We start from the raw sequence: 12334 nt of genomic DNA on the forward strand, positions 1-12334 counted from the left end.
GCCCTGACCAGCCTTGGCCTTTGAGAAGGGGAGGCTGAGCAAGACTCAGTGAACAGGACAATCTGGAATGCTGTCCCTTTAAGACTGAAATGCTTGTTTCCTTCCAGTAAGAAAAGTAAATCATACTATAGTGAGTTGAGCTTTGAAAAAAGCATCCATCCATTAAAGTTCACAGATCCCAGTTCTCAGGTTGTCCCTCCCCTGGCTGTGTCTCAAGTTACAGCCTTGTACAACCCAAGTCTAAATAATATTCACCATGATAAATGACACCATAACTCCGATATCCACAATCAATCTTTGCTTTAAAGATACATCCATCTTCAATAATGTTGATGGGGATTCTGTAAAATGGGAAACGTGACTGTCTCCCAGCCCTCCTAACGGAGGGGGAGGGAGGCCCTGAGTGATGGCTGTCAGCCCACATCTGGCCGCAAAAATAAATTAGCCTTATGTAGACAAATGAAAGGGCCAGCTCTGCCTAGGAAGCAGCCACTCCTGAGCTTTGGCTAATTTATAGGACATCTTTCTGGAAAGTTCCTGGCTGAGGCAACAGTCCCCTGCCATCTCTTTAGACATTATCTGATGCTACAAATGACCGCCACGGGGAAGGACTGCACAGGGAGGAAACTGCCCACGTTCTCAGGGCCATTAAAACGAACAACGCCCCTCTCCTGGGGAGGGGAAGCTTTTATTTAGGCAAATGCTTTTCAGATTTTAATACCATTTCCCTCCTGGCTAATTTATTGTTGCTGTTGTTTTTCCTTTTTCCTTTTCACTTCTTTGGCACTCTTAGCAAACACATATAAAGTAAATAATCTGAGGATAAAGCCAGGTTTACAAAAAAAAGGGGGGGAGGGGTAGGAGTCCTCAAAACTCCTTCTGAGCATGTGTTGTGTGGGAAGGGACCACTGTCTTGCAGACAGGAAGCAGGCAAGAGAAAGAGCTCTACCCAGTCTTGGGGGTAAAATGCAATTAGGAAAGCTGTAGAATAAATGAGCCCAAGCTTGCTCCCCACCACAGGGCAGCCACTCTGCTGGGCTTGCCATGCTTCTGGCCGGGGCCATGGAGGGGCAATTGGGGCCTGCTAACGTTGGGGGCAGGGAAAGGGGCAAGCATGGACTGCACGGGTGTGCCATAGGGACGTGGACGTGTTCCCAGGCTGGGAGCCGTCCGCCTTGGGCCCCAGAGCCTCCTGTCCTGGGCGGGGAGGGTTAACTGTGAGCAGCCCTTACAGTAAGGCTGGGAGACACAGCACACAGGCTTCCTGGCAAGGGCTCATGGAGGGTAGGAGGGGACTGCGGGGTGAACTCTCCCAGGCTTTGTGGCCGCCTTTCCCAAGGCCCAGCCTGGCCCCTTTGATAAATGACACATGTCATTCTGTCAGGGCTGACACTGCAGCTGGGCGGGCGGGTGATCCATGGCTCCACTGAAAAGGAAATCAACTTTTTGGCACCGAGTGAGTCTGTGCCCTGTGTAAGGATTTTGTTTCTCAAAAAGTAAAAGATAGACTTAGGATTCGGGGGGGCGGGGCTGAAAAACAGATTGAACGACAGCTCACACTTAACATAAATTAACTGGGTAATGGCGAAATGTGCTAGCCTTCGATAAATAAAAGCTACATTAGTCAATTATTAATCACACTCTAACTTGTAGCCAGAACCTGGACTTAAATCTGCAGCCTGAGAAGACTTACAAGCAGATAAGATGGTGTTTGATAGATGTCGTCCAGAGAGCACTCAGCGGGAGGCAAAGGCGCGGGGGCTCGCAGGGAACACGTGGGACGTTCTTGAAACAAGGCGGGGTGTGAGATAGCCCCTCCATCCAGACACAACACCTGCTGGCCATGCGAGGACCAGTGAGCCGGACACAGGCTTCCAAGTGCCGCCCTCAGGACCTAGCACGTTTTTCTCAATGTTCAAGACATGCCCATGGTGCCAATGTGTGCTCCTGCTGCAGGTCCGACTTCTCGTGAACACTCTGCTGCCAGCTGTGAACTGGGCCTCCGGAGGAACAACTTGACTGACCAGTCAGCAGACTTCCCTAGAGAGGAGAGTTAGTTCTAAATTGTTCAGCAGAGACCGTAACGCCCGCAGTTTACTGCTCACAACGGCACTTGCCCTTCTCAGAGGGTAAGGCACGAGCCACTCCAAACCCACAGCAGCTGTGTGTGTGGCTGCGGTGTGAGCACAACACACTTACACACACACCACACACAACTGGCCTTAAGGGATCACCACCTGTCATGATAGAGTGAGCTGCAATAAAAGTACAGTGAGACAGTGCACACTCAGTAAGGCCGCCATGGAAAGCCAGCTGCTCTACGCTCTGTGCGCGCTGCCGTGTGGAGTCACCATGGCTCCACCAGGACAGCTTCGCCTCTGGCTGAGCATGGCAGTCAGCTGTGACCTCGGCGTTCCCGCTCATGAGCTTTCTCCCACGGGACTGAGGCTCTAAGACATCTGCTGAGTCGAGGGGAGACTCGTGGTGTTCAAAACTAACTGTCAAGCTCAGAGGCAAAGGCACAAAACACAGAGCAACACCGTTGGCCAGAAGACCACACCACAGTAAACACTGGAGACTCCGAGGGTCCCCAGCATTGTCCCTGGCTTGCATACAGCCAGTGTGCAAAGCAGTGCGTGGAGAACAGCAGACCTTTGTTTTTCTTACAAGTGCATGGACAGACTCTCCCAGGTGAGAATGAACACAGGTCAGGGAGCCTTTCCACGGTGTCCACGTCCACACCCAGGGTCCACTGCCACAGCTTCCTGTCTCACACAGGCAGCTGTGTGTCCTTGTGCATGACACCAAAATAGCAGAAGGCCCCAACTTGCCTAGTTCAGCTTGCACATTTAACAGATAGCCATAAACTGCGATGTTACCAAAGCCAATCTTAGAACAAGATTGCTTTTCTTTGAAAAAGGAAAAAGAAAAGCTGTTGCTTCATGTCAGGTGCCACGAGATGGGTTAAGTACATGACAGAGCCTGAAACAGTTATGCTTTTAGAGCTCTCCAATAGTGCAAACCCTTCACCTACAGATAAGTCAACTGAGGCCTGGAAAAAAAAAGTCAGTGAGTGAACAGGCCCAGACCTGCACCCACAGTCTAACCCTGCCTACAACACCCAGATACGCTCAAGACTTGACTGGTTTTGCATTAAGGGAACACATACAAGTAACAGACAGGTTCCCACTGCAGCTGAACTGTTCTAAGAAGCCACTAAACCCAATGGTTTCTCTCTGGCAAGAAGGAAGAGCATGGGCTGCCGTTTAAAGTTCTCCCTTCCTTCAGCTGAAATATAATTTTTCTTCAGTCCATAAAAAATTCAGATAGTGTGCAGAATGTTTATATATGACCAAGGTCTCTATTTAAAAGGTTTGTACTTTTACTTTATGACCTGTCCTTGATTTGACACTTCCACTCATCAGAAAGGGATTTATAAAATAATCCTGAAGGTGAGGAGCAGACATCTGTCAGGGACTAGCTGGGTTTCATGATGCGGAATGTGAGAAGAGAAAGAAATCCTGGTAAGCTCTCTTTAGTCACCAATAGACATCAAAGGTAATAATTAAAGAAGACAGACGTCATAAAACATAAATTTATGTCTATTTTAATAATGCACAGTGGCACAGTGTGTAAAATATCTATTAGCTTGAAAGAACACGAAAATGTTCCAATACGGGAGCGGGGGGGGGTGGAGATCTATGTTTTGTTTTGGGGTATTTTCCCTTCCTTTAAAAAAAAAGTGAGGATTTTTTTTCACAAGTTTAAAGTCTTTCCAAACCTTTGCCATCTGTGGGTACATGAACTATGAATGACCCCGAGTGATTTGCACTCTGCTGAGAATCCCTTAGAAAGCTCGGGAAAAAGTATCATTAAGGATGACTGATGACTGCCAGTCATGGTTGACCTCACCCAGGCTTTGGTCTCTGCCTCAGTAATAAGCTGTCCTTTATTAGTACCAACACTCCATAAAGGGGTGTGTTTAGTCACAGGATAGTGGCCTTCTAATGCCCACTGCTTCTCCGGAAAGATTGATCGGTGCTCATTTTTACTGCCTTCCTCGCACGTACAGGGCCAGGGCTGCAGAGCTTCAGGCCTGCAAGCCACGGACTGGAGGGGGGAGGGCCAAGAACATCTCAGAAGAGACCCCAGGCTGAGGGAATGGAGGCAATTTTCCTTTAAAGGAATCCATCTTTCAAAAAGACTCCACCGCCATGCCATGTGTATGCTTGATTCCAGGGGCCCCAGAAGAAAAGGCCAGAAAGGTAAATGTCTGTTGAAATGCCAGCGAAGGGCCCTTGCTCAGGGCAGCCTATCTTAAAAACCAGAAAGCGACTCTGGCTTGGGACTCCCTCTACAACTGCCGTAGCCAAGGGTCTGCCCACAGAATTCGACCTCATAACCAACCTGACAGCAAAATACAGATGCAATTATTACCCATTAAAATGGAACGTGTAAAACTAAAAAAAAAAAAAAGAAAGAAAAAAATTCTCTATATGAGCACATAAAAACCTATCTACGGCCTTTGTATTAAACTACTAAATTGTTTTTAAGAGGCAATTGCTATAGAAACAGACAAATGAACTGTATATGTGGTCATGTATGTCCATATATATGAATATACATGTGTGTATACGCTCGCGCACGCGCGCGCGCGCGCGCGCGCACACACACACACACACACACACACACTCTGCCCTAGGAGCCCTAACTCCCAGAAGGTGGCTCGGGATCCATGTGTTACTGCCCTCCCTGAGGCCCTGGCCCCAGTGTGAGTTGGCTCTCAGGTAGTGTGGGCTGGGGAGCAGGGGGCTCTGCCACAGAACGCCCTGAGCAGGTGCTCCACACAACAAATGACGAGAATGTAGCCCATGGGGACTCCCCAGCCCAAATATGTCTATAAACAAATTTAGCTCACAGGGTGATTAATTTGCAGAAGCCCTTTGAGAATAGGCCAGACTCTGTAGTCTAATGCCTTCAGCCAGTGGCTCCCAGAGATTCAGCTGGGCACCACAGCAAGGTGCTGCCTGGAGAAGCCTACCGGAGAAGCCAACCAGAGAAGCGTGGGGCTGAGTTCCAGCTCACACAGCCTCCTCTTGGGTTCAAAACAGGTTCTATGAGCAAGAACCCCAGGGGCAAAGGGCGACTGGGTCTAACCACAGCCTGTGTCTGGCAGACAATCAACACCTCATCTTGAGCATAAGTACAGAGGAAATGTGAGAGGGAAGCCACCCTGCCCAGGATCTCCAACTGCAGGGCAGCTGCCCCAGAAGCAGCTGCCAGTGAGGGCAGACCCCGGGAAGCCCAGTTTCCCCAGTCTGAGCAGGAGGAAGAGGAAGGAGGAGGAGAGGTGTTCTGTGGACACCACAGCAGGAGGCTGGCTCTCCTCCAGACCTTTCAAGACACTGAACGAAGAGGGGCGATGGAGAGGCTCTGTGTACCCTGGGTGACCTTTGGGTGCCCAGCCTCGGCCCAGCAATGCCAGCCTCTTGTGCTTCCTCTCTCCACCATGGATTCTCACAACGGATCTGAAGCTGACAGCTAATACAAGTTCAAAACCTGCTGGGGTGGGGATGAAGGATGGGACCCTTCCAATGCCAAATTGAAGCGCTACTCCTTAGCAGCCCCCGCCCGCACAGCCACAGCGGGCGGTGTAACGGAGACGCACAGGCCTCGTACACCCACCCCTCAAGCGCCCAAGCACTTGTGTGTGAAGAGTGCTAAGAAGCCGAAGCACTTCCTGGCTGACGGAGAGTATTTATATCCCATGACTGTGTGGACTTCCAGCAGATCCCTTCAATTTTAAAACACTCACACGCTCACCCTCACACACGCCCGCACGCGCGCATACATGCACAGAAATGCATAAACACAAACACGCTAAAGTTTGGGGACACTACATGGGGATTTACACTACCGCAGTAGTGCTAAGATATTGTTTATGGTCACATTATAAGCCCATATTTGCTGTTCCCGATGCCAGCACCTTCCTAGGTAATAATACAGCAGAGCAGACGAAACCAGACATGTTTTACTGCTATTTTCACGTGGCTAAGAACTGAAGCAGGGCAGGCTCTTACGGAGTATTACACAGTTTACTGCATTAATAATAGGATGCCCACTGCTGTGACACACTGTGCACTTGAAATAAATATTAGTCACAATACTTGCGTTTTAACTCCATATATTTTAAGGCTGAGCTGTGGCAATGACACAGGCGCAGGGTGACTCGCCAACAAGGCACATTAGCAACTTCAGACAGAGCCTTCTCTTCGGCACCGGGCACGCTGATAGGTCATGCCATTTCTTGCTATGAATCTTACCACTGGCTTTTTAAAAATAGTAAAATGTAATAAATACAGGTTTCTGAAAAGTTCACATTCCCAAGTCAGAGTGTGTACTGACCTTCACCGCTGATTTAATTTATTTCAGCACATCCTGCTGAAGATGCGTTTTACTTTTCCCTAAAAACTGAGAATATTTTTCATAACCAACTCTCTAAAATCCAGCCTAGTCCCCTTGTCCATCAGCCTTCGTCCACCCTCACCACCCAACCAGCCTTCGAGCAGAATTTACAGGCACATAACTACTGGACCTGTATTTCCCAGACACTGTTTTCTCCAGCAGGAAGCTGGGGCACACCTTTAAGGCTGTAGCCAGGAGGCTGAGGCGGACGTGCCCACGCCTCTGTTTCACACTGAAGGAAGGCACATGAGGTTCAGCATGCAGCTGGCCAGGGCTGGCCCTGCTGGGGACACTAGTGTGGGACAGGATGCAGCCTGTGCCGGGTGGCTTGCAGGGACTCAACTTGGCTATTTTCTTTCCTGAAGAACGTGCTAGAGCCACGGGAGTCAGGAAATCCTGCAGTCTATTTCCCAGCAGAAGTAAAAATGATTTAAAAAAATCTACAACCCGGTAACCGATTCTCTGTTGTTTTCCCCCCTTAAAAAACAGAGGACAAATCCTTGTTCTTGTTGGTACAGAATCCCAGAGACACAACAGACACGGAGAGAAAACAATGTCTGTCCTCTGAGGAAACTGCAGACCGCTGAATTGGTGTGGGGTGAACAAAGCCAGCCCAGAGCGGGAGGCTGCAGACAGGAAGAGGTTAAGCCGGAGCTGGGCTGAAAGGCCTCCCTAGGAAACATGGGGTGGAAAGACCATCAAAGTTGTGATTCTGCCTCACTGCTGGTTTTATGTCAGAGTGGAACGGTGGAATCTATAAACAAATTAATGCTAATTAAAACAGAAAGCTAATCCAGCTATTCCCAAGCCAGAATATCCAAGCAGGTGATTTAGTGCAGGAAGTACCAAAACAGACCTGAGTTCAAAAAGCCCTGCAAATCTGGCCTTCTTTTCCTGGCCTGGCAATCCCGTGACGGGCAGTACCTGGACACCTGTGACTGTACTCACAGGGAACACTGCTGGAGTTCCCTAAGTCCATAATGAAGTGCGTGTTTGTTTGTTTGTTGGTTTGTTTGTTTTCAGGAAAGTTAAAATGTAAAACGGGCTTCAGGTATCCATACCCAACTTGGTATTTGTCTGTTTATTAAAAAAAAAAAAAAAAATGGAACACACAAAAGTAATGCTTCACCACTGTCAACAACCACGTTTGCCATGCACGAGCCCGTGTTCTAAACACAGAATGACCCGGCTGCAGCGCAGGCTTCGTGACCGCACTAGGCCTCCCCGGCAGCAAACGTCAACAACTAGATTTAAAAGGTAACACAACTCCGCATGAAGTGTGTGAAGCCCCTTCCTGCTGGCTCCTCCTGCTTCCTCCTGCCAGTGCCGAGATGTCTACCTTCTCGGTTGGGTCACCTAACCAGTCAGCAGGCAGGGCATGCTGGGCCTGCCATCTCCAGAAGGGACCACTGCAGCTATCCCGCGCCAGGTGTGTGAGTAAGCACTGCTCTAGCCACCTGCGCACCTCCGCCCCAAACCAACCCAGCTCCAGGCCCACGCCACAGCGCTGTGGAGCGCTCCACGGCTTTGTCACCTTAACATGCCTCACCGTGAGATCTGGATCAGAAATCACCATGGTTAGAACGTACTGAGAATGTCCAAGGAGACTGCTGCTGATAGTTATTTTCCAAAATTAAATAGTTCAAGATTTAAAAAAAGAAAAAAAAAAAAAAAGGCTACAACAAAATGTATGTATGGCTAAGGCTGTTTCTCTAGAGCAGGAGAAAGGCCCCGAAGCATGCACCCGCTAACCTACGTCATAACAATGGCTCTCAGTGTGTCTCGAGGACAAATGATCAGTCCGGGCTGTATACAATTCAAGGAGTGTTATCGCTCCAGCAAACTGTTGTCCCAAAAATTATATTCATTGCTTTTCAAAATGTTATCAACTTAACAAATAAATACCTTCCTGGATGAAAAATACAGCGGTGCTTCATCGTGCTCACGAGGCCATCCTCTATCAACCCTATTGATAAAAACTTTAAAAATTACCCATTTCTGCTCTGCCCAGCCACACCTTTCTGCTGACTACGTCAAGCACTGATATTAACATTTTGCCACCCTCCTCAAATCAAATTCCCTCCCTGCGGCTCTGTCAGCAGCCTCCTGATGCCTCTAATCAATACTAAAATATCGTATTAAAAATATATCCACGCCCTCACTGCAGAGGCCTCGCTCACAAACCTCCCCACACTTCATCACACACCCATGTCTCTGGCTATCTTAATCTTTAATAGTCTGTGTCGTGATCTATTTGTATCGTTGTCATTAATGCTATTCTTGACTTGGAAAAAAAAAAAAATGAGCTAAGGAAGAAGTCATATGTCCCTTTCCCGAGATCCAGGAAGCACCCTGTAGTCAGGGGCACTGTCTTTTCCGGTGGGCAGGTAGACGGTGGGAGGTGCCTCCTCTTCCTAACACGGTGCCAATAGAACACTTTCTGTTCTTTGTCCACCGTGAGCTTGAGCCTGTCTTGGGATAATTTACCATTACTTTTTATAGGGTTTCGTCGAGGAGCAGGGACAACAATGAGAGCATGTCGTGGGCACGGGCTGCCCGGGTGGGGACTGTCACCAAGGCTCGGCTGCACAGGTGCAGCTCCTGCCCTTGGCTAAGTGGGCCTTGTCTAGTTAACGGCTTACAATGATGAAGGTGTTTTGAACCATAGTCTCGGAGAAGATTGTTCTAGACCTGGCCTCTCCGGGAACATATATCCACCCTGAGCTGGGCACAGGCACATTTAATCAGCAGCTAATAACCGCACGGGGGGAGCAGCTCCCCTCATAAATCAATGTGCAAAATTGCTAATACACTAGTTATCGATTAGCACACCAACACTCATTTTGAGGCTATAGCTAAGAACTAACAAAGTGACAAGGGTAAAGTGTTATTTCTTTCACACGCAGACAGCTGGGCTGGAAAAAACGACTCCAGCCGGCAGTAATTCTTAATTGACACCTGTCAAGATAATGGCGCAGTCGCAGCTGCTGCAGGAGAATCTGTCCCCTCGCTCTGTTCATCTGTCAGCTTTAATACCCTTCCTATGCACATATTTTTTTCCTTTGCTCTAATCTACCTAAATTGTCCTGGCTTTTGTTTGGAACCTGGGTTTTGGTAGCAGCTAATCCTTCCCTAATATCTGCCCTGTCTATGATTCAATAATCTCACACATCGTATTCATAAAGTCAAGGCTTTAGGGTTTGATTATGAAAATGAAAAGGTGAGGCGAGGGGTGGGGAGGGGTGCCTAGCAAGCAGACCCAGCAGGGTAGAGTGTCCTGAATTCTCTGTACAGTTTTAATTTTTAAACTTGTTTTGGGTCTTCTCAACAGATGGGCGTCACCGTGCTGTCTCCTCCCTGACTCCTAGGTTGTACTTGAGAATATTCAGTCTCTCCAAGCCCCTCTTCCACCCTGCACAGGTAGACACACACACACACACACACACACACACACACACACACAATGTGTTTGAAGCGTGAAAGTCTGGCAACACTGAGGTTGTGGTCTGGAAGTGAGAGAAGGCTCAAAAATAAATTGCTTCTCCAAAAAGAAATCCTGCTTTGTTTTTATTTTTTAAGGATAACCGAGAATATATAATTTACAACTGTTCTAGTGCCTCCAAAGCACAAGCAGTGCTCTTCCTCTCTGCCATGGAGAGCGAGCCATTTGGTCTATAAAATAAAAGAAAAAGCAGACAAGGGTGGGGGCTTAGCAGGGTAGAGAAGCTGGTTTTTAATAATTAAATTCAAAAATCCCGCATAGCTTAAGTTGTTTGAGGAAATTATTGTCGCAAGTTCTTTGCCAATTCAGATCCGCGCAATCAATAATTATTTATTTCCTGAGATGTTCTATTTATTCGTCCTTCCTAAGGCCCAAAGAGCTCACTGTGGGGGGCTAAGGCCCCACACCACCCTCGGGGACCCTGGCCCAGGCCTCAGCAGCCAAGACTCTTGGCAAGCCCTGGCCGGGCTCTTCCCTCCACAGCTGGAGCTTGCCTGTAAGACAGGCACCATTGATCAGGAATGTGCTGCTGAAAGCATTCACTAGACATGATCAGCCGGCACACAGCAGTTAGCCTTTGCCCTTGGCCTCTTCCACAGCAAGGCTGGCATGTAGGTGGGTGAGCACACCCAGGCTGAAGGAGGGGTGAGGGCCCAGCCCAGCAGAGGAGGCCTCCTCAGGCGGACGTAAAGCCTCAGCCTCCTGACCCTGAGCCCACACAGCCTAGCTGCACTCTCTGCAGCGTGGGCATCACTCTGGGCCCGATCCTGGGTTCAGCTCCGTTGCCAACATGCTTTAAACACCATCATCGGGCCCAGCTTACAAGACCCACACGGCGTGCCTCCACCAGATGACCAGCACAGCACTGAGCAGCCTCCAAAACCACGTTCTGGATCCAAGCAAAGGGGCGGCCCGGTCGGTGGGAAAGATGCTCAGCGGAGCACTGGCAGCTAGGACCCAACCGAACTTTTTGAAATCTGGTATGATTCCCAGCATATCAACATAGAATCTCTTAACTTTCTACTCAAATCCATTTTCACTCACACTGGGCCTAGCACAGCTTATCACAACCCCCTACTCCATAAGTAAACCTCAAGAGCCGCTCAGTAGGAGACTAGAATACCATTTTTTTAAAAGAGTAATTTTGAAGTATACTACACAACTAGATGTTTTTAAATACATTATCATAATATTAACATAATAAGCAATGAAAGAAAATTATCCATTGTTTGCTAACAGTTATGCAAAAGAGATGCCGGGAAGTAGAAAATAAGACATGCCTACAATTAAAAAAAAAAGAGATATTTGTGTCTTCATTCAAAACTCTATTTTCATCACCCCGTATGAATAAATAATAATTAACAAACTTAAACTTAAATATTCTGAATGCATATGCAGGTGGCACAAAAGTCTTTCAGTGGATGAATGAATAGGCCTGATCAAAACCTCTGGGCTTCACCTCCAGTTACACACACACACACACACACACACACACACACACACACATCATGCTCCCAACAGATCAGGGCAGCCTTAAGCAGCTGACAAAATACTAACAAAGAGACCCATGTAAATACACGCTACAGCCCCTCCCATGGGATATCAGTGTGTGTGTGTGTGTGTGTGTGTAGGGGTGAGAGAGCAGCCATGAGAATCAAGCCACCAAGAAACACTACGTACCTAGCCTCTACCTAGCCTTGGCCTCTTTTCACCCGATATTTCTAAACTTAGTTTCCCTGTAAAATCTCATTACCTCTTTGGATTAGAGCATTTACTGCTCTACAGTGGTAGGGCAGTTGGGAAGTCTTCTTTCCCATTTAACGCAGGAAGGAAAGGTGCCACTTCCGGCTCTGGCACGTTCCCTCCCCTGTGAGGTTGAGCTACAACTGGTGAGCTGACTATAAAAACCTATTTCCCCAGCTTGACAATATCTGAGGTACTGGCTTCTTGAGATCTTTTCCCTTTTCCCTGAGTCAAGACCCACCTTCAGACCTGCTAGAGCTAAGGACAGCTTGTGGCCTCTCACAGGCATAAGCCTTGCAAGCCAAACACAGGCCCAGAACCACAATCAGGCTTCCAAAGGCCGAGGTGCAGGAAGGACTGAACCTGCTCCGTGGGTACAGATCTCAGACCCAGGCCTGCAAACGCTGAGGGGGGCAAACTTTTCATTCCAGACTTGTCCAGCCACAACCTGCCCCTCCCTCGCACGTAAAAACGCCATGCCTAACTCCCTGGAAGTGTAACAATTAGAGTTTTCAGAATTAAAAAAAAAAAAAATAGAAAAGAAAAAGGAGAGAGAAGAGCTGACTGGCTGGTTTTCCGCCTGGGCTTCATTGCGCAGTTCAAAGGCAGGCTTTCGGAGGTCAT

The sequence above is a fragment of the Psammomys obesus genome, unplaced genomic scaffold, assembly GCF_907164565.1.
Source record: "Psammomys obesus unplaced genomic scaffold, mPsaObe1.curated_primary_1811, whole genome shotgun sequence".
Lineage (NCBI taxonomy): Eukaryota > Metazoa > Chordata > Mammalia > Rodentia > Muridae > Psammomys > Psammomys obesus.